This window comes from Tamandua tetradactyla, chromosome 2 (assembly GCF_023851605.1).
Source record: "Tamandua tetradactyla isolate mTamTet1 chromosome 2, mTamTet1.pri, whole genome shotgun sequence".
Classification (NCBI taxonomy): Eukaryota; Metazoa; Chordata; class Mammalia; order Pilosa; family Myrmecophagidae; genus Tamandua; species Tamandua tetradactyla.
Genome location: NC_135328.1, coordinates 118,474,409 through 118,501,482, shown reverse-complemented (window position 1 = coordinate 118,501,482; position 27,074 = coordinate 118,474,409). Strand labels below are relative to the sequence as shown.

The following is a 27,074-nucleotide window of genomic DNA, read 5'->3' as shown; positions in this document are numbered from 1 at the left end:
TTCTTTTTGTCAGTCTTCCTAAGGGTTCATCAGTCTTATTGATTTTCTCATGGAACCAACTTCTGGTTTTGTTAATTTTCTCAGTTGTTTTCATGTTTTCGATTTCATTTGTTTCTCCTGTAATCTTCGTTATTTCTTTCCTTTTGCTTGCTTTGGGGTTAGTTTGCTGTTCTTTCTCTACTTCTTCCAAGTGGACAGTTAATTCCTAGATTTTTGCCCTTTCTTCTTTTTTGATATAAGCATTTAGGGCAATAAATTTCCATCTTAGCACTGCCTTTGCCGTATCCTCTAAGTTTTGATATGTTGTGTTTTCATTTTCATTAGTCTCAAGATATTTACTGATTTCTCTTGTAATTTCTTCTTTAAAAGCGTGTTGTTGAAACTATGTGATGATATTGTGAGCCATTGATTGTATACCATGTATGGAATGTTTGTATGTTAAGAGTATTTGTATGTTTTTATGTTGTTTTATTAATAAAAATATTTTTTTTAAAAAAGCGTGTTGTTGAGCCTCCACATATTTGTGAATTTTCTGACACTCTGCCTATTATTGGTTTCCAGTTTCATTCCTTTTTGATCTGAGAAAGTGTTTTGTATGATTTCAATCTTTTTAAATTTAGTGAAACTTGCTTTGTGACCCAGCTTATGGTATATCCTTGAGAATGATCCATGAGCACTTGAGAAAAAGGTGTATCCTGCTGTTGTGAGGTATAATGTTCTATAAATGTCTAAGTCTAGCTTACTTATTGTATTTTTCAAAATCTGTTTCTTTATTGATCCTCTGTCTAGATGGTCTGTCCTTTGATGAGTGTGTGGAATTGAAGTCTCCAACTATTATGGTAGAATTATCTATTCCTCTTTCCAGTGCTTGCCTCATGTATCTTGGTACATAAATATTTATGATTGTTATGTCTTCTTGTTGAATTGTTCCTTTTATTAATACATACTTTCCTTCTTTGTCTCTTTCAACTGTTTTACATTTGAAGTCTAATTTGTTTGATATTAGTATAGCTGCTCCTGCTCTTTTCTGACTGTTATGTGCATGGAATAATTTTCCCAAGCTTTCACTTTCAACCTCTATTTATCCTTGGATCTAGGATGTATTTCCTGTAGACAGGATATAGACTGGTCCTGTTTTTTAATCCATTCTGCCAGTGTCCGTCTTTTGATTGGGGAGTTTTATCCATTAACAGTGTTATTACTGTATGGGTAGTACTTTCTTCTACCATTTTGCCTTTTGAATTTTATATGTCATGTCTAATTTTTCTTCTTTTTACCTTTACTGATAGTTTTCCTTTCTACACTCTTCTCCACTTCTCTCTCTCCTGTCTTTTCATATCTGCCTCTAGTGCTCCCTTTAATATTTCTTGCAGAGCCAGTCTCTTGGTCACAAATTCTCTCAGTGATTTTTTGTCTGAAAATGTTTTAATTTCCCCCTCATTTTTGAAGGACAGTTTCTCTGTATATAGAATTCTTGGTGGGCATTCTTTATCTTTTAGTAATTTAAATGTTATCATCCCACTGTCTTCTTGCCTTCATGGTTTCTGCTGAGAAATCTACGCATAGTCTTATTGACCTTCCCTTGTATGTGATGGGTTGGTTTTGTCTTGCTGCTTTCAAGATTCTCTCTTTGTCTTTGACCTCTGACATTCTGATTAGTAAGTGTCTTGGACTATGTCTATTTGGATCTCTTCTCTTTGGGGTACACTGCACTTCTTGGATCTGTAATTTTAAGTCTTTCATAAGAGTTTGGAAATTTTCAGTGATAATTTCCTCCATGAGTTTTTCTCCTCCTTTTCCTTCTCTTCTCCTTCTGAGAAACCCGCAACACTTATATTCATGCAGTTCATATTGTCATTCACTTCCCTGCATCCCTGCTCATATTTTTCCTTTTTTTCCCTAAATTTTCTTTTTCTTGTCAGATTTCCAATGTTCTGTCCTCCAGTTCACTAATCCTGTCTTCTGCCTCTTGAATTCTAGCATTGGAGGTTTCCATTGTTTTCTTCATCTCTTCTACTGTGCCTTTCATTCCCTTAAATTCTGTGATTTGTTTTTCAGGCTTTCCATTTCTTCTTTTTGTTCAGTTCTTTCCTTCTTTGTATCCTCCCTCAATTCATTGATTTGATTTTTGATGAGGTTTTCCATGTCTTTTCGTACATTCTGAATTAATTGTTTCAACTCATGTATCTCATTTGAATTGTTGGTTTGTTCCTTTGACTGGGCCATCTTTTCAATTTTCCTAGTGTGAATTAGTATTTTTTCCTGGCGTCTAGGCATTTAATTACCCTAATTAATTTATTCTGGAGATTATTTTCACTTCCTTTCCCTCGGGTTTTCTTACTGGATGAATTTGTTGTCTGTCTGTTCTTTGACATTCATTTCAGCTTTTTCTGAATAGCTTAGGTTTTGTTTAACAGAGAAGAATTCTTCAGTTCTTGCTTTCTTGTTTCTTGCCCTGCCTGTATGGTGCCTGGACTGCCTCTTTAATGCTTACTGTTTTTGTTTCATCACTTTTAATTGACATGGTTTTTGTTCTTTTTCTTATTATTAAACAAATAACAGACATTTCAAAACCATATTATAATTGTCTTTGTATCAGTTTTGTTCAACTGAGGTGGAGGTGAATACTAAGAAAGTGCTGAAGTAAAAATATGGTCTATGCATGCTGACTTTTTCTTCTTTTTTTCCTGATAGTTCCCTGTATGGAGGGGGGTGGAGGGGTTGAATGGAGAGGGGGAGATTTGAAGTTTTTGAATCTAAGGTTGTTAACAAGAGGAGTTTTTGCTTTTTTTAATTTTACTATTTATATTTATTGACAAGATGAAATAACATATAGACAAGAACATTCTTAACATATGAACATTTGTACTTGGTGTGCAATCAGTGGCTCACAATGGCATTACATAGTTGGATATTCATCACCATGATTATTTCTTAGAACATTTGCATTACTCCAGAAAAATAGTATAAAGAGAAAAAAAAACACACTCATGCATACCATACCCCTTATCTCTCACTCTCATTGACCACTAGTATTTCCATCTACCATATATATATATATATATATATATTTCACCATTTTCCTAGTGTGATTTGGTATTTTTTGCTGGTGTCTAGGCATTTAATTACCCTAATTAATTTATTCTGAAAGATTGTTTTCAGTTCCTTTACCTAGGGTTTTCTTGCTGGATGAATTTTTCGATCTGTTCTTTGACATTCGTTTCAGCTTTTTTTCTGAGTTGGGCCCTCACCCCTCCCTTCGGGAAGGCACAAGCTCCGGACAAGGTCTCAAACAAGCTTGTTTCTGCCTATGCCTAGGGTTGTTGCAGCCTGAGAAGTCCTGCCACTGTATCCAAAGGCAGTCAAGCCCTTGTAGAAACACAGCCATAAAAACCTCTGTTTCTTTTTTTTTTCTTTTTCTGACAGCCCTGTCCCCTTGGCACCAGGGCAAAAATCAGCAACCTCCACTTTGACCAGGTGCACCTGAGCTGGGGGCCTATTTTTAGTAGTCATAATTTGTATGTATATATGTATATATTTGCAGGGGTGGGGGGAGCCATGTTCCAGGAATTAAACCTAGGTTTCCTGCATAAAAAGTGAACTTCCACCACTGAACCATCTGTGCATCCTCTAATATGTTTTAACCTTTGTTCTCCCTATTTTTTTCCATACCCCTTGCTACTCCCTTTCACTGATCACTAGTATTTCAATCCACTCAATTTATTTTAACATTTTCCCCCTTTTATTTGTTTTTAATCCATATTTTTTACTCATCTGTCCATACCATAGATAAAAGGAACATTTGACACAACGTTTTCACAATCATACAGTCACATTGTGAAAGCTATATCATTATACAATCATCTTCAAGAAACATGGCTACAGCTCTATAGTTTCAGGCACCTTAGGAAGTGATTTATTAATGTTACTTCCCCTTATTTACTAGAATATAGTGAATTTATCCTGGATTACTAGTGGTAAAAGTTGATTGATGTCGGTAGATTTTAATTTCTTATTCTCACTCTGCTGCTATCTTCTGGTGGGTCCTTGAGTAAGTCTCTGGAAGGGTCCAGGGTCTTAAACTGTAAGGGGTTTAAACTAGATGATCTCGAGGATTTATTTAGCCCTTGTTGCCCATCCCTCATTCCACACACTTAATTCCTAGTTGCTTAAAGAAAACAACTTTAATGTGCACTTATATGCGAGAAATACAAAAGAAATATTTGCCAGCTAATGTTTGAACTTCACATTTCCAGTTATTCAGGTTTTCCTTTGGGATCTTATGGGCCTTTGATGCAGTGAAAGTAGCAACATGTTGCTCCTCTCCTTCCTGCCATGCTTTGGTCTCCCCAAAGATTTGAGGTCAGGGATGCTAGAAGAGAGGTGGGAATGAAAGAGATCATTTTTGACAGAAAAAGGAAAATGAGAGGGTCCAGCAGAGGCATTTGGGGAAGGGTACAAGGTGATTTTCTTCCATTTAACCTACAGCAAATATTTGCTGCTAGTTTAACCCCTTTATGGTCAGGCCAGAACCACTTGAAAATACCTCCCCCAGAAGACAAGAAATACTGCTAAATCATAGCAGAAACATGCCATTGAAGGAATTTGGGGAGGGAATTGATTGTTGTATGAAGAAAATGCCTGTTTTCTTCTCTATTTATATGTATATGAGAAATATATAATTACAAACAGTACGACTCTTGAGGAGAGAATAGAAAAGAGTAATTTTATAATGTGTATCAAGGCCAGGGTTTTGATTATCATTCTTTCACAATCCAGTTTTTTTTTTTAACCATGATCCATTCTTCTTGCCTCTTTACCTGTAGATTCCTGATTTCCCAACCACAGTTCATCACCCAGAAATAGGGTACCTGCATGTACCTTATCAGCAACTGGCTCACTTGTCCTTTGTAGTTTGGATGCTCCTAAAGCAGGTTCCTATTTTTGACCTCTCTCAGTGTGACTTGAGGTCAGCTGGCAAAGACAGATCTTTCTTCCTGTAATAACTCTGAGAAGTCTTCTTACTGAGTGAGTTATACCTTTTTATTGTGTTTAAGCAAAAAAAAAACCAACACAGGGTGCACGGGTGGTTCAGTGGTAGAATGCTTCCCTTTCATGCCGGAGACCTGGGTTTGGTTCCTGGACCATGGAACCCCCCCCCCCCCCAAAAAGTGAAACAACACAATTTCTTTTATTTATTTACATATCAGAAAGTAATTATGTTGGCACTTGACTGTCTTTCTCACTTTTAAGTTTCAGAGGAATGCACTGTTCAAATACTTTAGTCTCTGATTTTTCAAGTGTGTGTTTGAACCATATACAGTGTTTTTTTTTTGAATGCAGTGTTATTGAGATATCATCACATACCATACAGATGATCTCAAGTAAGTAAACAATCACTGGCTCACAGTATCATCTAAGTGATGTGTTTTTGAGGATTTAAAAAGCTGATTGGTTCCATATTGGAAGTGCTTGAGAGAATTTTATTCAGCTATCTCTGCCTCAGTCCTGACAGACCATGAAGTATTAAACATTAATGAAATTAGCTATGATTGTGGCTTTTTCCACTTGGATTTGCATGTCATTTTCATCATCAGCCGCTTAAGCTTAAAATTGTTTGATGCATTTGCTTGAATCCTGAACACTACCCACTTTATTTCCAGATGTGTTAAGGTTTCTGTTCAGTGGCCAGATGGAGGCAAAATGAATGTCATTTGAAAGATAAATATGGCATTTTAAAGTACTTATCAGAATCTTTTGAGGTGACTTTACCATGCCTTTAAAGCTGTTATTATTTATTCTTGGTGACAATTACTTATAATTTTATTTGCTCTTGTTTCTTTTCTTTTTCTTTTTTTTTTTTCTGCATTAAAGGAGCTTTATTGGGAGGCTCTGCACAGGTGGGCTGACACTGAAGATGATGACAGCCCTGAGCAGGGAAGGGGCACACTTCTATAGGATGATTGGTGGAAAGGACAGAAGGGGAGGCGGTTGGCGTCTGCTCTTGTGCAGAATATTGGAGGTGTCAAAAATTCTGCATTGTCAAAGCTCTCTTACTTCTGTGGTGGCATAATGGCGTATATCTGGTAGCATGACAACATTTACCATACGGGCTTTTGTTATGCTTTGTTTTTCTTTCTTTTTCCTTTTTAATTGGGTTTTGATTTTTTATCAAAGTTACGTGTGCATAGAGTTTAGAAGAATCAAATGGTTTTATATAAGTTAGTTAGGAAAAGAACAGTAGCCCCTTTTCCCATCTGCTATTTCCTGTAATTACTTTAGCATATTTAAAAAATTAATCTAATTTCTCTAAAGAATATACTTAAAGTACCATGTCTTGGTTTTTCCTGCCATCTTTCTTTGGCTTTATTACTACTTTTGCATTATCATTTTTTTTTATTAATTAACGGAAAAAAAGAAATTAACCCAACATTTAGAAATCATACCATTCTACATATGCAATCAGCAACTCTCAACATCATCACATAGATGCACGATCATCGTTTCCCAGCACACCCGCATCGGCCCAGAAGAACTAGCAACACAACAGAAAAAGATATAGAATGTTACTATAGAGAAAAAAAATAAAAGTAATAATAATAGTAAAAAAAAAAACAAAAAAACAAAAAAAACCCTATAGCTCAGATGCAGCTTCATACAGTGTTTTTTTTTTTCTTCTTTTTTTTTTTTTTACATTCATGCATTTATCCAACAAATATTTGTTAAGTTCTCATTATGTGCCAGATATTATGTTGGGCTTCATGCATATTTTTTTTTTATTAATTAACGGAAAAAAAGAAATTAACCCAACATTTAGAAATCATACCATTCTACATATGCAATCAGCAATTCTTAACGTCACCACATAGATGCATGATCATCATTTCTTAGTACACCTGCATCGGTTTAGAAGAACTAGCAACACAACAGAAAAAGATATAGAATGTTAATATAGAGAAAAGAAATAGAAGTAATAATAATAGTAAAAAACAAACAAACAAACAAAAAAAAACCTATAGCTCAGATGCAGCTTCATTCAGTGTTTTAACATGATTATTTTACAATTAGGTATTATTGTGCTGTCCATTTTTGAGTTTTTGTATCTAGTCCTGTTGCACAGTCTGTATCCCTTCAGCTCCAATTACCCATTATCTTACCCTGTTTCTAACTCCTGCTGGACTCTGTTGCCAATGACATATTCCAAGTTTATTCTCGAATGTCCGTTCACATCAGTGGGACCATACAGTATTTGTCCTTTAGTTTTTGGCTGGACTCACTCAGCATAATGTTCTCTAGGTCCATCCATGTTATTACGTGCTTCATAAGTTTATCCTGTCTTAAAGCTGCATAATATTCCATCGTATGTATATACCACAGTTTGTTTAGCCATTCTTCTGTTGATGGAGATTTTGGCTGTTTCCATCTCTTTGCAATTGTAAATAACGCTGCTATAAACATTGGTGTGCAAATGTCCACTTGTGTCTTTGCCCTTAAGTCCTTTGAGTAGATACCCAGCAATGGTATTGCTGGGTCGTATGGCAATACTATATTCAGCTTTTTGAGGAACCGCCAAACTGCCTTCCACAGTGGTTGCACCATTTGACATTCCCACCAGCAGTGGATAAGTGTGCCTCTTTCTCCGATCCTCTCCACTACTTGTCATTTTCTGTTTTGTTGATAATGGCCATTCTGGTGGGTGTGAGATGATATCTCATTGTGGTTTTGATTTGCATTTCTCTAATGGCCAGGGACATTGAGCATCTCTTCATGTGCCTTTTGGCCATTTGTATTTCCTCTTCTGGTAGGTGTCTGTTCAAGTCTTTTTCCCATTTTGTAATTGGGTTGGCTGTCTTTTTGTTGTTGAGTTGAACAATCTCTTTATAAATTCTGGATACTAGACCTTTATCTGATATGTCATTTCCAAATATTATCTCCCATTGTGTAGGCTGTCTTTCTACTTTCTTGATGAAGTTCTTTGATGCACAAAAGTGTTTAATTTTGAGGAGCTCCCATTTATTTATTTCCTCCTTCAGTGCTCTTGCTTTAGGTTTAAGGTCCATAAAACCGCCTCCAATTGTAAGTTTCATAAGATATCTCCCTACATTTTCCTCTAACTGTTTTATGGTCTTAGAGCTAATGTTTAGATCTTTGATCCATTTTGAGTTAACTTTTGTATAAGATGTGAGATATGGGTCTTCTTTCATTCTTTTACATATGGATATCCAGTTCTCTAGGCACCATTTATTGAAGAGACTGTTCTGTCCCAGGTGAGTTGGCTTGACTGCCTTATCAAAGATCAAATGTCCATAGATGCATTATCATTTTAAGATAGGCCCTCCTTACTTTTCAGCTTTTTTCAAGTGCATATATTTTAGGACTATAAGTTCCCCACTAATTTCCCTTTTATTTGCATTCCACAACCACAAATTGTGATACTTAGTATTTTCATTATCTTTGTTTCAAAACTTAATTTCCGTTATGATAGTTTTCTTTGTTGATTGGTAATTTTGAAGGTGGCTTCTTAATTTTCAGTTTTTTAACATTTCTTTTATTGATTTCTGACATATCGTAGAAAGATAAGAGGACTACTCTCAATGATTATAGTCTTTTGAAATTTTTGAGGCTTCTTTTATGACCTTGAATACGCTCAATTTTTGTTACTGTTTCTTGTGTACTTCAAAAGAATTGTTCTGTAGCTGTTAATGCGTAGGTCTGTATTTGTCTATTAGGAGATTATTAAAGAACATTGAGAAGTTCTTTCCTAGCCTGTGGATTTTTATTCCTGTTTGTTCTATAAAGTAATGTTGAAAGTGTGTTAGAAATTGTCATAGTAAAATGTCAGTGGATGAGAGATTTCAAACAGAGTCAAGAGGTTATCCCGGAGGTTATTTGTATGCATTATATAAATATTCCCTTTTCACTTTAAGGTGTATTAGAGAGGCTAGAGGAAAGTGCCTGAAAATGCAGAGCTATGTTCCAGTAGCTATATTTCTTTATGAAGAATGTGTAACGATATAGCTTTCACAGTGTGACTGCGTGATTGTGAAAATCTTGTGTCTATGTTCCTTTTATCTATGGTATGGACAGATGAGTAAAAAATATGGATTGGAAATAAACAAATAATGGGGGAAAAATGTTAAAATAAAATGAGTAGACTGAAATACTAGTGAAATAATCAACGGGAGTGGTAAGGGGTATAGAAAAAATAAGGGGAACAAAAGTTAAAATACATTAGGTAGATGGAAGTACTAGTGATCAATGAGTGGGTGTTTGGTATGCATGAGTTTTTTCTTTTTTCTTTTTCTGGAGTGATGCAAATGTTCTAAAAAATGATCATGGTGATGAATATACTTCTATGTGATGATTTTGTGAGCCATTGATTGTACAATTGTACATCATATAAGGAATATTTGTATGTTAAGAATGTTCATGTTTGTTGTTTTGAAATGTCAACTAAAAAAAGAAAAAATACTTTTAAAAACAAAATCGTAGAAAGAAAAAGAAAAACAAAAAAAACTTTCTTGCCATGATTGTTTGTTTCTTTGTTATATCTGTTAGCTTTTTAAATATATATTTGAAGCTTATTTGTTGTATATAAATGGAAATAGATTTTCTGTTCATTTTGAACTGAACTTTTAATCCAATGAAGTTACTTTCTTTATCTGTAAGACTTTAAGTCATAAAACATTTTTACTAATTTGTGTTAATCTAGTTATATTAGCTTTGATTATTTAATTGGTATCTTTTAAAATGCTTTTACTTTCACCTTTTTGTTATCCTTAAAATGTGTATCTTTAAATAGCCTAGTGTTGGATTTTAAAAAATCCAGCCTGATTCTTTGTCATTAACTGGAAGTATCATTTAGTGCATTTATATATACTATCATTATTCTCATATTTAGATTTATATTTATGAGATATTATTTTATATTTTCATTTGTTTTTAATGTAATTTTATTGAGATACATTATATATGCATATATCATATAATCATCCAAATTGTACAATCAGTGATTCATGGTATCATCACATAGCTATGCATTTTTTTTTAACTTTTTTTATTGTATAATGTAACATATCTATAAAGCAAAAAAAGGAAAAAGCAACAGTTTTCAAAGCACTCTTCAATAAGTAGTTACAGGACAGATCCCAGAGTTTTTCATGGGCTACCATACTGTCATTTCATACTTTTCCTTCTAGCTGCTCCAGAACATTGGCGGCTAGAAGGAGTAAATATTCTTTTTTTTTTTTTTTTACATGGGCAGGCACCAGGAATCGAACCCAGGTCCTCTGGCATGGCAGGCGAGCCGTCTTGCCTGCTGAGCCACTGTGGCCCACCCAATACTTTTTTTTAATTATCATAATTAACTTTTTTTTTCTATTTTGTGAAAAATAACATATGCGAAAGAGCAGTAAATTACGAAGCTCAGTGCCACAATTGGTTGTAGAACAGATTTCAGAGTTCGACATGGGTTACAATTCGCAATCTTAGGTTTTTACATTTAGCTACTCTAAGATACTGGAAACTAAAAGAGATATCAATTTAATGATTCCACAGTCATATTCATTTATTAAATCCAATTATCTCTGTATAACTGCACTGAGACCTTTGCTCTTTTCATCATCTCTCTCTTTAGGGATATTTGGGCTACAGCCACTCTAACTTTTTCATGTTGGAAGGGGCTATCCTGAAGAGGCTGGGCCCTCTAGGTTTCAGGACTTGTCTGGTTCAGGGACCCATCTAGAGATTGTAGGTTCCTAGAAAGTTTCTAGTTCATGAAACTTTTGTAAAATCTTATATATTGCCCTAGGTGTTCTTTAGGATTGGCTGGAATAGTTTTGGTTGGGGTTTAGCAAGTTATGATAGGTAGCAGTGTTTAACTGTAGCTTGCATAAGAGTAAACTCCAGAGTGCCTTTAACTCTATTTGAACTCTCTCAGACACTGATACTTTATTAGCTAACACTTAATTTCCCCCTTTTGGTCAGGATGGAATTGTTGATCACATGGTGCCAGGGTGGGACTCATCCCTGAGAGTCCTCTCCCATGCCGCCAGAGACGCTGTCACCCCTGGATGTCATGTCCCACGCAGGGGGAGGGCAGTGATTTCACTTACAGAGTTGGGCTTAGAGACAGTGAGGTCACATCTGAGCAACAACCAGAGGTCCTCCAGAAGTAACTCTTAGGCATACCTATTGATAGTCTAAGCTTCTTCGCTACCTACATAAGCTTCATCAGAGTAAGCCTCATGATCAAGGGCGTGGCCTATTGATTTGGGTGTCCCTAAAGTTTGACACAGTATCAGGGTATTCCCTAGTTGTAGAGTTTAATAGTTACCTATTTGTTCTCCCATCCCTCAAGGGACTTTGCCAATCCTTTTTGATTATCTGCTCAATAAATTCTAGGATATATCCAGGCATTACATTAAGCTATACAGGATTAGAGGCCCTCTTTCTTATTCTGGGCTCCCTGTGTTTTGGTTATTTAAATGAACTATACAGATAGGTTGAGTTAGATTACATGCTACAGAAAATTCCAGACAAAATAAACCTTTCTTCCTTTGGTCTCAAAGAGTATGTGTGGTTCTAAAACATGGACAGTGTTTTCTTTACTCGTGTTCTGAATTACTTTAACCCTGACCTGATCAGCTTCATTGTTATCTTTAAAAACCATGTTTTATATATATGTGTGTGTGTGTGTGTGTAGTGTGTATAGTTTCTCAAAATCCAGAGATAATACCACTCCAGACTAGATATGTCTCTATAAGAGCTTACAATCTAGGCTCCTGTTTTCTTAGAAGTATTTTCTAAAGAAGATCATACAGTAATTGCTCTTTCATTTCTGTCTTATTTTGCCTCACCAATGTTCCAGAGGGTCATTCCCATTGTTGCATTCCTCATGACTTCGTTTCTTTTTGTAGCAGCATAGTGTCTGATCATATGTGTAGCTACCGTCATTCATCAATGGACTTCTCAGTCAGTGTATCCTTCAGTCACCTCATTCATTAGGCATCATATATAATACCCAAAGTCTATAGTCCATCAACACTCTCAATTTTAGATAATTTCATTGTTCCCCAGAGAAAGATAACCAATAAACACACATTTACCAAATAGGAAATCTAAACTTCCTCTTAATTCTTTTCCCTTTCCCCATTATTTACCTCTGGTGTTGCTGTGGTACTGCTGATGTTTTACTCTTAATCATAGCCCATAGGATGCAATAGCAATTTTACTCCTGAACCCTGGACTTAAACACTGTACCATGTTTACATCCTGTACCATGGACTTAAAGTTGTATAGGTCTATATAACTCCTTTCAATCGTGTTCACCTTCAATATGGCAATATTATTTATAGATCTACTAGAGAACTGCCTTCACTTCTATTTATTCCCTTACATTTGCATTCAACCTCATTAGCTAACTGTTCACTCTTCTCTAGTTTCTATGTATCTCTAAGTTCCCTATATTCTGTATTATAAGCTTCTGATTTTACCTTTACCCTGGTCATAAAAGTGAAGTCACACAATATCTGTCTTTTTGTGTCTGACTTATTTCACTCAGCATTATGTCCTCAAGGCTCATCCATCTTGTCCTGTGCTCAGGACATCATTTTGTCTTACTGCCACATCGTGTATGTATATATATTATATGTTATATATTATATATATACGTATATATATATATATATACACACACACACATATATATATATATACATATATATACCACATTTTGTTAATTTGCTTGTCTGTTGTTGGTCATTTGATTTGTTTCCATCTTTCAGTGATTGTGAATAATGTTCCTATGAACATCTGTGTATAAACGTCTGTTTGTGTCATTGCTTTCAGCTCTTCTGGGTATGTACCAAGTAGTGCTATTGCTGGGTCATAGAGCAACTCAAAATTTAGTTTCCTAAGGAACCACCAAAGAGTCTTCCATGGTGACTTCACCATTATACATTCCCACCCGCAGTGCGTAAGTGTCCCAGTATCGCCGCATCCTTTCCAGCATTTGTAGTTTCCTATTTGTTTAATAGCAGCCATTGCTATAGGCATGACGTGGTAGGTCATTGCAGTCTTGATCTGCATTTCCCTTATAGCCAATGAAAAGGAACATCTCTTCATTTATTTTTGAGCAATTTGTATTTGCTCTTCAGAAAAAGTGCCTATTTATATCTGTAGCCCATTTTATAATTGGGTTGTTTATTCTTTTGTTGTTGAGTTGTATGATTTCTGTATGAATACAGGATATCAAACCTTTGTCTGATACATGATTTCCAGATATTTTCTCCCATTGAGTTGGCTGCGTCTTCACCTTCTTGACAAAGACTTTTAGGTATGGAAGCATTTGATTTTGAGGAGTTCCTATTTATCTATTTTTTGTTTTGTTGCTTGTGGTTGTGGTGTAATGTTTAGGAAGCTACCTCCTATTACTAGGTCTTGAAGATGTTTTTTCTAGAAGCTTTGTGGTGCTAGTTCTTATATTTAGATGTTTGATGCACTTTGAGTTAATTTTTGTATAATGTATTAGGTAAAGGTCCTTGTTCAGTCTTTTGGCTGCTCATAGCCAGTTCTCCCATGCCCGTTTATTGAAAAAATTATTTTGTCCCGTTTTCATTGGATTTGGGGCCTTGTCAAAAATCAATTGACCATAGATTTGATAGTCTAATTCTGCTCTCTCTCTTTGATTCCATTGGTCAGTACTTCTCTCTTTGTGCCAATACCTTGCTGTTTTGACCATGTGGTTTTATAAGAATTTTTAAAGTCAAGAAGTGTGAATCCTTCCATTTCGTTTTTCTTTTTTAGGATGCTTTTAGCTTTTTGGGGGGGTCACTTTCCCTTCCTGATGAATTTGGAAATGAGCTTTGAAGACAACAAGTCTTCAAAGTAGGTCTTTGGAATTTTGATTCATACTGCTTTGAATCTGTAAATCAATTCAGGGAGAATTGACATCTTAACTATATTTAACCTTCCTATCCATAAGCAGGGAGTGCCTTTCCACCTGTTTAGGCCTTGATTTGATTTCTTTTAGCAATGATGTGTAGTTTTCTGTGTACAATTGCTTTACGTCCCTAGTTAAGTTCATTTCTAAGTGCTTGATTCTTTTATTTGCTGTTTTGAATGAAGTTTTTCCTTAATTCACTCCTCAGCTAGGTCATTGCTTGTGTATAGAAACCTTACTGATTTTTGCACATTAATTTCCTATCCCACCACCTTCTGAATTTGTTTATTAGTTCAAATAACTTTGTTGTAGATTTCTCTGGATTTTCCAAGTATAGTTATGTCATCTGCAAATAATGAAAGTTTTATTTCTTCCTTTCCAATTTGGATGACTTTTATTTCTTTTTTCTGCCTGATTGCTCTAGCTAGACATTCTAGTATAATGTTGAATAATAGTGCTGACAGAGGGCATCCTTGTCTCATTCCTGATCTTAGGGGGAAAGCTTCCAGTCTCTCTCCTGTGAGTACGATGCTGACTATCGATTCTTCAAATATGCCCTTTATCATAGTGAGGAAGTTACCTTTGGTTCCTTTCTTTTGAAGTGTTTTTATCAGAGAAGGATATTGAATTTTGTCAGATGCTTTTTCAGCATCAATCAAGATGATCATATGATTTTTCCCTTTTGATTTGTTAATGTGCTGTGTTACATTAAGTCATTTTCTTGTGTTGAACAATCCTTGCATTACTGGTAAACCCCACTTGGTCCTGATGTATAAGTCTTTTAATGTGTTGTTGGATTTTATTTGCTAATAATTTGTTAAGAATTTTTGTATCTGTGTTCATTAGGGAGATTGGCCTGTAGTTTTCCTTTCTTATAGCATCTTTATCTGGTTTTGGTATTAAAATAATATTAGCTTCATAAAATGAATTGGGTGGAGTTCCTTTTTCCTCAATTTTTTGGAAAAATTTGAGCAGTTTTGGTGTTAGTTCTTTTTGGAATGTTGGATAAAATTCCCCCTGTGAAGCCACCTGGCCCTGGGCTTTTCTTTGTAGGAACATTTTGATGACTAATTGAATCTCTTTACTTATGTTGTGATCTTTTTCTTCACGAATCAGTGAAGCTTGTTTGTGTGTCTCCAGGAATTTGTCCATTTCATTTAAGTTGTCTAGTTTGTTGGCATATTATTGTTCGTAGTATCCTCTTATGATTTCTTTTATTTCCTCAGGATCTGTGGTAGTGCACCCCTTCTCATTTCTGATTTTGTTTATTTGCATTCTCTCTCTTTTTATCTTTGTCAGTCTTGCTAGTGGCCCATCAATTTTATTGATTTTCTCAAAGAACCAACTTTTGGTTTTATTGATTCTTTCTATTGTTCTTTTGTTCTGCCTTCATTTAACTCTGCTTTAATCTTTGTTATTTCTCTTCTGTTTGCTTTGGGGTTAGTTTGCTGTTATTTTTCAAGTTCATCCAGGTGAGCAGTTAAGTCCTCAATTTTTGTTTATTCTTTTTTTTTTTCAATATAGGCATTTAGGGAAATAAATTTCCCTCTCAGCACAGCCTTTGTCTCATCCCATGTTTTGATATGTTCTATTCTCATTTTCATTTACCTCCAGATAGCTGCTGATTTCTTTAGCAATTTCTTCTTGGACCCACTGGTTGTTTAAGAGTATGTTATTTAATCTCCATGTATATGTGAATGTTCTCATTCTTTGATGATTGTTGAGATCTAACTTCCTTCCATTTTGATCAGAAAAAGTCTTTGAATAATTTCAGTGTTTTTAAATTTATGCAGACCCGTTTTGTGCCCCAGCATATGATCTATCCTGGAGAATGTTCCATGAGCACTAGAGAAGAATGTATTTACTGGTGTTTTGGGGTGTAATGACCTATATATGTCTGTATTAGTTAGGGTTCTCTAGAGAAACAGAATCAACAGGGAACACTTGCAAATATAAAATTTATGAAAGTGTCTCACGTGACCGTAGGAATGCAGAGTCCAAAATCCACAGGGCAGGCTGCGAAGCTGACGACTCCAATGGATGGCCTGGATGAACTCCACAGGAGAGGCTCACCAGCCAAAGCAGGAATGCAACCTGTCTCCTCTGAGTCCTCCTTAAAAGGCTTCCCATGATTGCATTTAGCATCACTAATTGCAGAAGACACTCCCCTTTGGCTGATTACAAATGGAATCAGCTGTGGATGTAGCTGACGTGATCATGACCTAATCCTATGAAATGTCCTCATTGCAACAGACAGGCCAGCACTTGCCCAATCAGATGAACAGGTACCACAACTTGGCCAAGTTGACACCTGTCCCTAACCATGACAGTCCACCCCTTGTCAACTTGGCATATATATATATATATATATATATATCACCTTAGACCATACTTAATTTCCAAATGAAAACAAATAAGCACACATTTTTTCTTTTACCTGACAATACTCAACTGTCCAGCATATAACTGGAAACACATTAAATCTCTCCAGAATAGGGTGCAAATCCTTGGGCAACATTCATTCTTAAACTTGATATCTTACAACTTAAATAGTATAACACAAACAAAACAGCATTACAGTCCTCGTTTCTGTAACTGATCACGTGGTCGAAGTTCATATTTATCACTACCTTCTTCCACTACCCATTCCATGTTCCCTTTCCCCTCAGCAAGCACTTCAGCTGGCCGTGGTTCTTTGCCTGGTGGGGTGACCCAAACCTTCATTCCTGAAGTCTCAGAGCCATTAGTGGTCCTGCCTGGATTGTGTTGTTGCAGTTTTCCATTGATTTTAATCACAGGGCATGGCAGTACTAATAGACGTCCCAGGGGATCTCCTATATTCCAAGAAAACTCTTCTTTACCTCCATTATGTAGTTGCAGTCCTACTTCCTTCTGATAGTCAGGGTCAATTACCCCAGACAATAATGTAATCCCCTTCTTGGTGTGTTGATCCAGAGGCATAAGTAGCCCAAAGTGACCAGGTGGCAATCTTAACTTCCAGTTCAGTGGTATCACTGTTGTTTCTCCTGGAGAAAGCACACCCTGTTTTGGAACTAAAACCTGTAGACCAGCAGAACTCAGGGTAGCAGGGACAGGAAGCAAAAATTTTCCTAGTGGATCACTAGGAGTAATAGTGAGTGGCACCACACCCATTTCCACCCCTTGGTTCCTGGACCCATGGATCCTGGCTATGGGAGAAACAGCACCATACAGTGGACGCTGATTCAGAGCATACACAGCTTCCTGGAGAACATTACCCCAGCCTTTCAAGTTTTTGCCAGCTAGTTGGCACCGTAATTGAGTTTTCAAAAGGCCATTCCACCGTTCTATCAATCCAGCTGCTTCTGGATGATGGGGAACATGGTAAGACCAGAGAATTCCATGAGCATGTGCCCATTCCCGCACTTCATTTGCTGTGAAGTGTGTTCCTTGATCCGAAGCAATGCTATGTGGAATACCATGACGATGGATAAGGCATTCTGTAAGCCCACGGATAGTAGTTTTGGCAGAAGCATTGCGTGCAGGGAAAGCAAACCCATATCCAGAGTATGTGTCTATTCCAGTTAGAACAAATCGCTGCCCCTTCCATGAAGGGAGTGGTCCAATGTAATCAACCTGCCACCATGTAGCTGGCTGGTCACCTCGGGGAATGGTGCCATATCAGGGGCTGAGTGTGGGTCTCTGCTGCTGGCAGATTGGGCACTCAGCAGTGGCTGTAGCCAAGTCAGCCTTGGTGAGTGGAAGTCCTTGTTGCTGAGCCCATGCATAACCTCCATCCCTACCACCATGACCACTTTGTTCATGAGCCCATTGGGCAATAACAGGAGTTGCTGGGGAAAGAGGCTGACTGGTATCCATAGAACGGGTCATCTTATCCACTTGATTATTAAAATCTTCGTCTGCTGAAGTCACCCTCTGGTGTGCATTCACATGGGACACAAATATCTTCATGTTTTTAGCCCACTCAGAAAGGTCTATCCACATACTTCTTCCCCAGACCTCTTTGTCACCAATTTTCCAATTATGGTCTTTCCAAGTCCCTGACCATCCAGCCAAACCATCAGCAACAGCCCATGAGTCAGTATACAAACGCACCTCTGGCCAGTTTTCCTTCCAAGCAAAATGAACAACCAGGTGTACTGCTCGAAGTTCTGCCCACTGGGAGGATTTCCCCTCACCACTGTCCTTCAAGGACACCCCAGAAAGGGGTTGTAATGCTGCAGCTGTCCACTTTCGGGTGGTACCTGCATATCGTGCTGAACCATCTGTAAACCAGGCCCGAGTTTTCTCTTCCTCAGTCAATTCACTGTAAGGAACACCCCAAGAGGCCAAAGCTCTGGTCTGGGAAAGAGAAGGTAATGTGGCAGCAGGAGTGGAAACCATGGGCATTTGTGCCACTTCTTCATGTAACTTACTTGTGCCTTCAGGACCTGCTCTGGCTCTATCTCGTATATACCATTTCCACTTTACAATAGAGTGCTGCTGTGCACGCCCAACTTTATGGCTTGGTGGGTCAGACAACACCCAACTCATGATAGGCAACTCTGGTGCTAGTCTCACAAATTTATTTCTCACTGTTCTGGTAAAAGGTGCATCCTCTGGACATTCCTGGGGTGTAAGAGCAGGCTTTGCATGATAAATCCACTCTAACATCCCAATCTCTCTAAGCCTCTGGATCCCCTCATCTACATTATACCAGGGCATTTCTGGCATTTCAACCTCAGGTAATATTGGCCGCCTTTTGATCCATGTTTCAACCAACCACCCAAACAAGCTGTTAACACCTTTTCTAACTGCTCTAGCTATAACATTGAATGCAGAATCTCTGCTTAGTGGGCCCATATCAATAAATTCAGCCTGATCCAGCCTTATATTCCTCCTACCATTATCCCACACTCTTAAAATCCATTGCCACACATATTCCCCTGATTTCTGTCTATATGAATTGGAAAACTCACACAGTTCTTTTGGAGTATAACGTACCTCCTCATGTGTGATACTTTATACCTCACCTTTAGGGGCCTGTTGGGACTTTAGTCTAGTTACAGGTCTAGAAGAAATGAGGGGTGGTGGGGGTGGGTCATGAAAAGAATTAGAAATATCTTCCAAGCCATTTGCTTCAGGGTCTTCATTTGCAGTTTCATCTGGTGAAACAGGATTAATAACTCTAGGGCTAATCCCTTCAGGAGGAGGTTGGGTGGCCAATTCCTCAAGGCAGGCTGGAGGTGGGGCGGCTATGTCCTCAGGGCAGACTATTACAGGGTTATCTAAAGAAGGCTCAGCATGGTCTAGGGTTTCAACCTCACCCCCAACATCATTATCAATCCATATGTCACCATCCCATTTTTCAGGGTCTCACTCCTTTCCAATCAATGCCCTCACTTTAATGGCAGACACCATGCAAGACTGAGATTTCAGTTTACGTTGTAAAGTTGCTACTCTAACAATAAGATTCTGAGTCTGATTTTCAGAGATCTCAAGTCTACGGCTACAGGAAATAAAATTTTCCTTCAGGATACTCATAGAAACCTCTACATCTTTCAGACGACACTTAAGCTTCTTGTTTGAAGCCTTAAGCCCATCCCTTTCACCCTTTAATGTAGACAGTGTATCTAACAACAACCAACCAACATCTCTATAACTCTTATTTCTACAAAACTCTGTAAAGGTGTCAAAAACATTATCCCCCAGAGTCTGGCTTCGTACAAGCGAAGCATTAGGAGAATCGAATGATGATATTTTGACTATCTCCTTTGCCAACTCAGTCCATGGATTGGGAGTGTCATTCTGATTACGGGAATCAGAGTCCTTAGTGTCTCTGAGCCCAGTCAGAGTAGAAAACCATTCATAAAAACCCATTTTTAAGATTCTGTTCCTTAAGAACCACTCCCGGTACCAAGATGTATTAGTTAGGGTTCTCTAGAGAAACAGAATCAACAGGGAACACTTGCAAATATAAAATTTATGAAAGTGTCTCACGTGACCGTAGGAATGCAGAGTCCAAAATCCACGGGGCAGGCTGCGAAGCCGACGACTCCAATGGATGGCCTGGATGAACTCCACAGGAGAGGCTCACCAGCCAAAGCAGGAATGGAACCTGTCTCCTCTGAGTCCTCCTTAAAAGGCTTCCCATGATTGGATTTAGCATCACTAATTGCAGAAGACACTGCCCTTTGGCTGATTACAAATGGAATCAGCTGTGGATGTAGCTGACCGTGATCATGACCTAATCCTATGAAATGTCCTCATTGCAACAGACAGGCCAGCACTTGCCCAATCAGATGAACAGGTACCACAACTTGGCCAAGTTGACACCTGTCCCTAACCATGACAATGTCTGTTAGGTTTACTTCATTTTTCAAGTTGTTTAACTTCTCTGTTTCGTAGTTGATCTTCTGTCTGGTTGTTCTATCTGTAGTGAAGAGTGGAAGTCTTGTACTATTATTGTTGAAACATCCATTGTTCCCTTCAGTTTTGCCATGTCTGTCTTTTGAACTTTCGAGCTCCTTCATTGGGAGCATTAACATTTATGATTGTTTTTTCTTCTTGGTGAATTGTCCCTTTAATTAATACATAGTGTCCTTTTTGTTTCTTTTGATGTCTTTACATTTGAATTCTATTTTGTCCAATATTAGTATAGCTACTCCTACTTTCTTTTGGTTACAACTTGCATAGAAAATCTTTTCCATCCTTTCACTTTCAGTGTGTCTTCATCCTTTTGTCTCAGATGAATCTCTTATAAGCTGCATCTAGCTGGATTATATTTCTTAATCCATCCTGCAAATCTACATGTTTTAACTGGTAAGTTTAGTCCTTAACAGTAAAAGTTATTACTGAAGAGGCATTTCTTGAATCTGCCATCATATCCTTTGGATTTTATTTGTCAGATCTATATATCCCTTTCCCTCTTACTGTTTTTATCCTTTAAGTTACTCTTACTGGTACTCTCCAATTCTGTGCCATCCTCCAGACCTCCCTCTCCTGTCTTTTTTTTTCCAACTGGCAGAACTCCCTTTAGTATTTTTTGTTAGGCCTCTCTCTTGTTGACATGTTCTTTCAGGATTTGTTTGTGAAAATTTTCATGTCTCTCTCAGTTTTGAAGGACAATTTGGCTGGCTTCAGAATTCTTGGATGTAAGTCTTTCTGTTTTAGAATCTTAAATATATCATACCACTGCTTTCCCACCTCCATGGTACCAGTTGAGTAGTATGGACTCATTCTTATGTGGTTTCCCTTGCATGTAGTAGAGTGTTTTTCTCTTGCCCCTTTCAGAATTATCTGCTTCAGTACTTGACAGACTGATTAGTATGTGTCTTGAGAAAGGCCTATTTGGATTTATTCTGTTTGGAGTTCATTGAGCTTCTTTGACTTATATATTTATGTCCTTTATAAGGGTTGGGAAATTTTCCCCCATTATATCATCAAGCCCTTTATTCTCCTCTTTTCCCACACCCTTTATTCTCCTCTTCTCCTTGTGGGACACCAATGATTCTTATATTTGTGTGCTTTGTTTGGTCTGTCATTTCCCTGAGATCCAATTCAAATTTTTCTGTCTTTTTGCCATTTGCTATTTTGAATGTTCTAAATCAGTTGTTCTGTCCTCTAGTTCACTTATTCTTTCTTCTCCTCTTCAAATCTGCTGTTGTGTCTCTCTAGTATGTTTTTTTATTTGGTCTACAGAATTTTTAATCTCTGTGATATCTGGTATTTTTCTGTTCATTCTTTCAAATTCCTCTTTATGCTCTTCTGGTGTCTTCTTGATCTCCTTTATGTCATTAGCCATCCATTTATTTAATTTAGTAGAGGTGTATGAACATCTTTGATAAGTTGTTCCAATGTCTGTGTTTCCTCTGGTGTTTTAATTTGGTTGTTAGGCTGGGCTATGTCTGTCTGCATTGTGATATGCTTAGTGATCTTCTGTTGTTTTTGCCACATGTAAATTTCTTGAGTGATTTATTTTGAAAGTTGATTTCCTTCAGTAGTCTAAAGCCTTGTGTTTGTGGGATGGATGTATAACAGAATGCAGGGTAAAGAGCGAGGCACAAAAGTGTGGTGATGCATTGCAGTGCAGATATAGGCACAGGGTGGGGATGTGCCATGCTGGTGCCTGTGAAATTGGGAGCCCAGTGGTGGGTGGGGGATATGGCTTGTGTGGGTTCATGGTCTAGGGAGCATGACCCTTGTATGTGTTGGTCTAAGGCACAGTTCCCTTTGTGAGCATAGCAGAGCTATGGAAGTGGGTCGGCATTGTGCCTGCATGGGCTGGGCTTCGATATAACCCAGCTGCTCAGGTCAGCACTATCCCAGATTTGAGGAGGCATGACCGGGTACCGTCTACGCATGCGCATCTAAGAATGTGGTAAACTGATGTACCCGTGTGCAGAGCTCGGGGGTGGGAGGTGGAGCAGGGCTGTACGACTGTATGGGCTCTGGGCGGTTTTACCTGGGTATGGAGGTAAGCACCTGCAGCCTTTATGCATAGGCAGCAGTCTACAGGGAGCATGGAGGGGAGATAGTGCTTGGGAGGGGTTCAGGAGAGGTGGTTTGGGCTGCATTTGGGGTAGGGGTATAGGGTAGGTACGTGCGGGAAGTGTTGGCTTGGTGGGGTTGCTTGGAGCACAGGGAGTGGGGGCGGGTGAAAGGGTTCAGGTGCGTGGGGTGTGGGGTGAGTTGTGGTTCATGGGGCTGCACTCTTGAGGGTAGCTAGTTGAAGGAACACAGCTTGGCTTACTTCCTAGTCTCTGTCTCCCCAACTGTGCGCTCCTGAGGGCTCCACGCTTCTGCGTTAGGCTGTTTGCACCAGCCAGGTGGTCTCTGCTTCTCTGCTTCTCAGTTCCTCAGCTTTTGAAACCAGGGCCACAGAGTCCATGTGGTGCAGAAGACTCTCCCAGATCATGTGAACTCTGTAATTGCCGTCTCAGGTGCCCTCCCATCCCTTCTCTAACTGTTCCTTGGAGCAGGGTTGAATTTTATATATCCTGTTCCACCATCTTCCTGAAACTAGCTATGCATTTTTATATTTTCATTTTTTAATGTAACTTTGTTGAGATGTATTATATATTCACATACCATGTAGTCATCCAAATTGTACAGTCAGTGGTTCATGGTATCATTACATAGCTATGCATTTGACAACACAATTGATTTTTGAACATTTTCATTACTCCAGAAACAATAAAAATAAGAATAAAATTAAAGTAGAAAAGCCTAAAACATCCCATACCCTCCCTAGTATTTGTTTATTTTTGTCCTTTTTTTTCTATTCCTGTGTCCATTTACTGGATAAAGAGATTGTCAGTCACAAGGTTTTTAAAATCACATGGTCCCATGTTAAACACTGTATTCAGTCATCTTCAAGAATCAAGGCTATTGGATTATAGTTAATAGTTTTAGGTACTTTCCTCTAGCTACTCCAATATACCAAAACCTAAACAAGCATATTTATGTACTGCATAAGAATAACTTCCAGAATGATCTTTTGGCTCTGTTTCAAATCTCTGAGCCATTGAAACTTTATTTTGCATTATTTCTCTTCCCCCTTTTGGTCAAGAAATCTTTTTCAGTCTCATTATACCAAGGCTGGTCTCATCCCCTGGAGTCCTGTCCCACTTTGCCAGGGAGATTTACAGCCTGGGAGTCATGTTCTATATAGAGGGGGAGGGCAGTGAGCTCACCTGCAGATTTGTCTTAGGAAGTGAGGTCACATCTGAGCCACAAAAGAGGTTCTCTGGGGATGACTCTTAGGCATAATTATGAGTAGGCTTAGTGTCTCCTGGGCAGGAATAAGTTTCATAAGGACCAGCCCCAAGATTGAGGGCTCCAATTCTTGGAAGAATATTAAGAATTTGAGGTCTTCCCCACATGGGGAGGTTTAATATTTGCACCTTTTTCCCCAGTCCCTCAATGGGACTTTGCAAATACTTTTTAGTCTTCTGCCCATATTACTCTGGGGTGTATTGGGGCATCCCGTCAACCTGTACAAACCAACAAGATCTCGCTTCCTATTCCAGGTTCCACGTAATTACGATGTTTGAATAAGCTGACTACCCAAGTTATATTAGTGTGCTGCCGAATTTTGCATCAAATAAATTTTGCATCAAATAAATTTTGCATCAAATAAACATCTCTTCCTTTGGTCTCATATAGATGTTGAAGTCTTAAAATATAGTCAGTATCATCCTTTACCCTTTAATCTGCTTGACTTATTCCTATCCAGATCAGCTTCATCCATTGAAGCTTCATTGAAGTCTGATCACTTTTTCAGTGTTTTTAACAATTGCTATATGGGGTAATGCTGACTCTCATAGCTGCAGATCTCTAGCCCTGAGTCTCAGGTGTCATACTAACACCTGCAGTGCTAGGGAACAACTAGATTATATAAAAAGAGCACCACAGAATTTAGAAATAACAGAACTCTGGAATAGATGTCGCTGCTGTTGGAATCTTTACAGTAGGCCTTCACCTGATAACCTGTGCTTTTGAATTCAATTCTCAGAGTTTACACATTATAGTTAGCAATATGTTTTTCAGCCAGGAGGAAAGGAAATGCAAACTTGAACTCAAAGGAGTTTTATTGCAAGGTTCTGTGCAAGTGGGCTGCTATTTAAGATGTGACAGCACTGAACAGGAATGGGTACAGATTTTATGGGATAGATGGTGGGTTTTCTTTGTCTGTCTTGGGAGTAGGAAGTTGGCAGGTTTCCATTGGTTAATTTAGAAGTGGTGTGGGGTGAGGGTGGGGCTAAGTGGGGTGTCATTGCAAGTTGCAGCTGCTGGGGGCTGTAATACTGTGGGAGGATGGATGTTGGACAAGAGATTACAGCAGGAAGGCAGCTGCCACAGGGGAATGCAAGGGAACTCATGCAACTGCTGCATTAGCTGGGGCAGGTTTGGTTTTGCAGGGGGCCTCCTGTAAATTATGAGTGGGGGAAGCTTCCTGGAATGCTTGCTAAGGGTCACTTACTTCAAGGGGGAAGAGCTTCTGCCTAACTGTTAGTGCATATTAGTGAGGTGTGTAATATTTGTCTTGTCATTTATGGCTTATTTCATTCAGTATACTGTCCTCAGGTTACATTCACCTAGTTGCTTGCCTCAGGACTTCATTCCTTCTTGCAGCTGCGCAGTAGTCCATTGTATGTACACACCACAGTTCCCCCTTCCATTCTTCAGTGGATGTACCATCCACCACTGGAACATTGCCACCATTAACACCAGTGTGCAAATGTCCATTCCTTTCCCTGCTCTTAGTCCTCCAAGTGTGTACCTAACTGCGGGGTTGCAGAAGGGCTGCACCTCTCTACTTCCCTACCAGCAGTGAATAGGTGCATCTCTCTCTGCACATTTTCTCCAATGCTTGTTTCTGTCTGTTCATTTGTGAAGTTTAATTCACACATCATACAATCCAACCTAAGTAAAACAATTGATGGTTCTCCATGTAATCACATAGCCATGCCTTCACCACCACAGTCTGTATGAGGACAGTTTTATTCCACAAAGATTCCCCTACCCACCCCACCCCCTTGATATTTAGCTTTGGCATATTGCCTTTGTTAAATACAATGGAAGCATTGCAGTATTACTGTTAATTGTAGACCCTAGTATGCATTGATTACATATTTCCTCCATACTATCCCGTATTTATGAGATCTTGCATTTTCATTTGTTTTTAAAATCAATTTTATTTACATATAATTTACCTGCAATAAATTACATACACTTCAAGTTCAAGAGTTTTGACAAATGTTTACATTGTATAATTCCACCCCAGTCAAGATACAGAATTATTTCCATCACCCTAGACAGTCAGTCTCTCCATCTCTTATCCAGGCAACTTTGCTGTCTATCACTATAGATGAACTTTCTCTGTCATAGAACAATTTTTTTTTTAAATGATTGAAGCCATATCATTTTTATTAATGACGTAAATGGAATGATATGGTAAGAACTCTTGTGTAAGGCTTCTGTTGCTCAGCAGATACTTTTAAGATTCACCCATACTGTTGCATGTGTCAGTGGTTCTTTCCTTATTACTGAGTAATATTTCAGTGTATGAATATACCACAATTTCTCTATCCATTCAATTGTTGATGGATATTAGAATGTTTGCAGTTTGGGGCTACTCTGAATAAAGTTGAAGCTAATAGTTGTATATAGAACTTTTTGTGGAAAAATGTTTTCATTTCTCTTGGGTAAATATGTAGCAGTGAAATCGCTGGGTGGTATATATGGTGTTTGTTTTCACTTTAAAAGAAACTTGTTTTCACTGATTTTAAGATAATTTCTTTGGCTTTAATGTACTGCAGTTTTCCAGTAATGTGACTAGCCATGAATTTTCTTTTATAAGTGCTATTGGAGGTTCATTGTGTTCTGGAATCTTTGCATTGTTGTTTCATAGAATATGGAAAAACTCTCAACCTTTCTCTTTCTTAGATACTGTTTCTTCCTGTTTTCCTCTCTCTTCTTTTGTAATTCTAATTGAATACACATCTTTTTTTACTCTTGGGTTTTTTAACTTGCACATGTTTTTCCTTTGTTTCACTAATGTTGCTTCAGGTATTTCATCTGAACTGTCTGCTAGTTCCCTGTTCTCTTTTTGGCTCTGTTTAATCTGTCATTGGAAATATCCATTAGGCATTTAATTTTATTGTTGATTTTTGGAAGATTTTAAAAATCCTTTTCACCAATCTTTAATTTAGTTTCTTGTCTTTTATTTCTGTGAACGTGTAATAGTCATTTCTTAGTTTTCTGATTTTAGTACCTGAAGTTTTAAGAGATCTTTTCTGTATCATTTCTTTTAGTTCTTTCTTTTTTTACCTTGTTGAATTGTGTGTTGCTTTTTACTGTGAGCTGCTCTTTTTTTCCCCCTAATTTTGCTTCTGGGTATTATATGGAAATTCATGAGATTCTTCTTTTTCCCCCTGTTGTTACTTTTGACAAGCACCATTAAAGATTAAATTTAGATCAACCAGATAGAGTGAATTCAGGCTGCAAGGTCATATGATGTGATGGTAGGCTTTTTGCACCAATTCTTGATTAGTGATGTTTTTTTACCCTCTCAGTGCTGAGGTTTGAGACAGTTAGCTTTCCTTGATATTATGTTTTGTTATGGGAATATTTGTATGTTGTATGTTGA

The 27,074-nt window shown here is 37.9% G+C and overlaps 2 protein-coding genes across 11 annotated transcripts in view; both read left to right on the top strand.

Moving 5' to 3' along the window:
- Positions 1 to 27,074, top strand: part of LOC143673735 (cytosolic carboxypeptidase 1-like) — a 295,645-nt gene that overhangs the window by 233,329 nt on the left and 35,242 nt on the right. The gene's annotated exons all lie outside the window — the stretch shown is intronic.
- LOC143673734 (cytosolic carboxypeptidase 1-like) overlaps positions 1 to 27,074 on the top strand; it is a 108,327-nt gene that overhangs the window by 52,175 nt on the left and 29,078 nt on the right. Inside the window, exon 1 of one of the 9 annotated variants that reach the window (XR_013170572.1) lies at positions 4,867 to 5,028. The exons of the other annotated variants lie outside the window; for them this stretch is intronic. The gene's annotated coding sequence lies outside the window, so the exon portion shown is untranslated. Of the gene's footprint in view, positions 1 to 4,866; positions 5,029 to 27,074 lie in introns of those variants that run through there. 9 annotated transcript variants of the gene reach the window in all.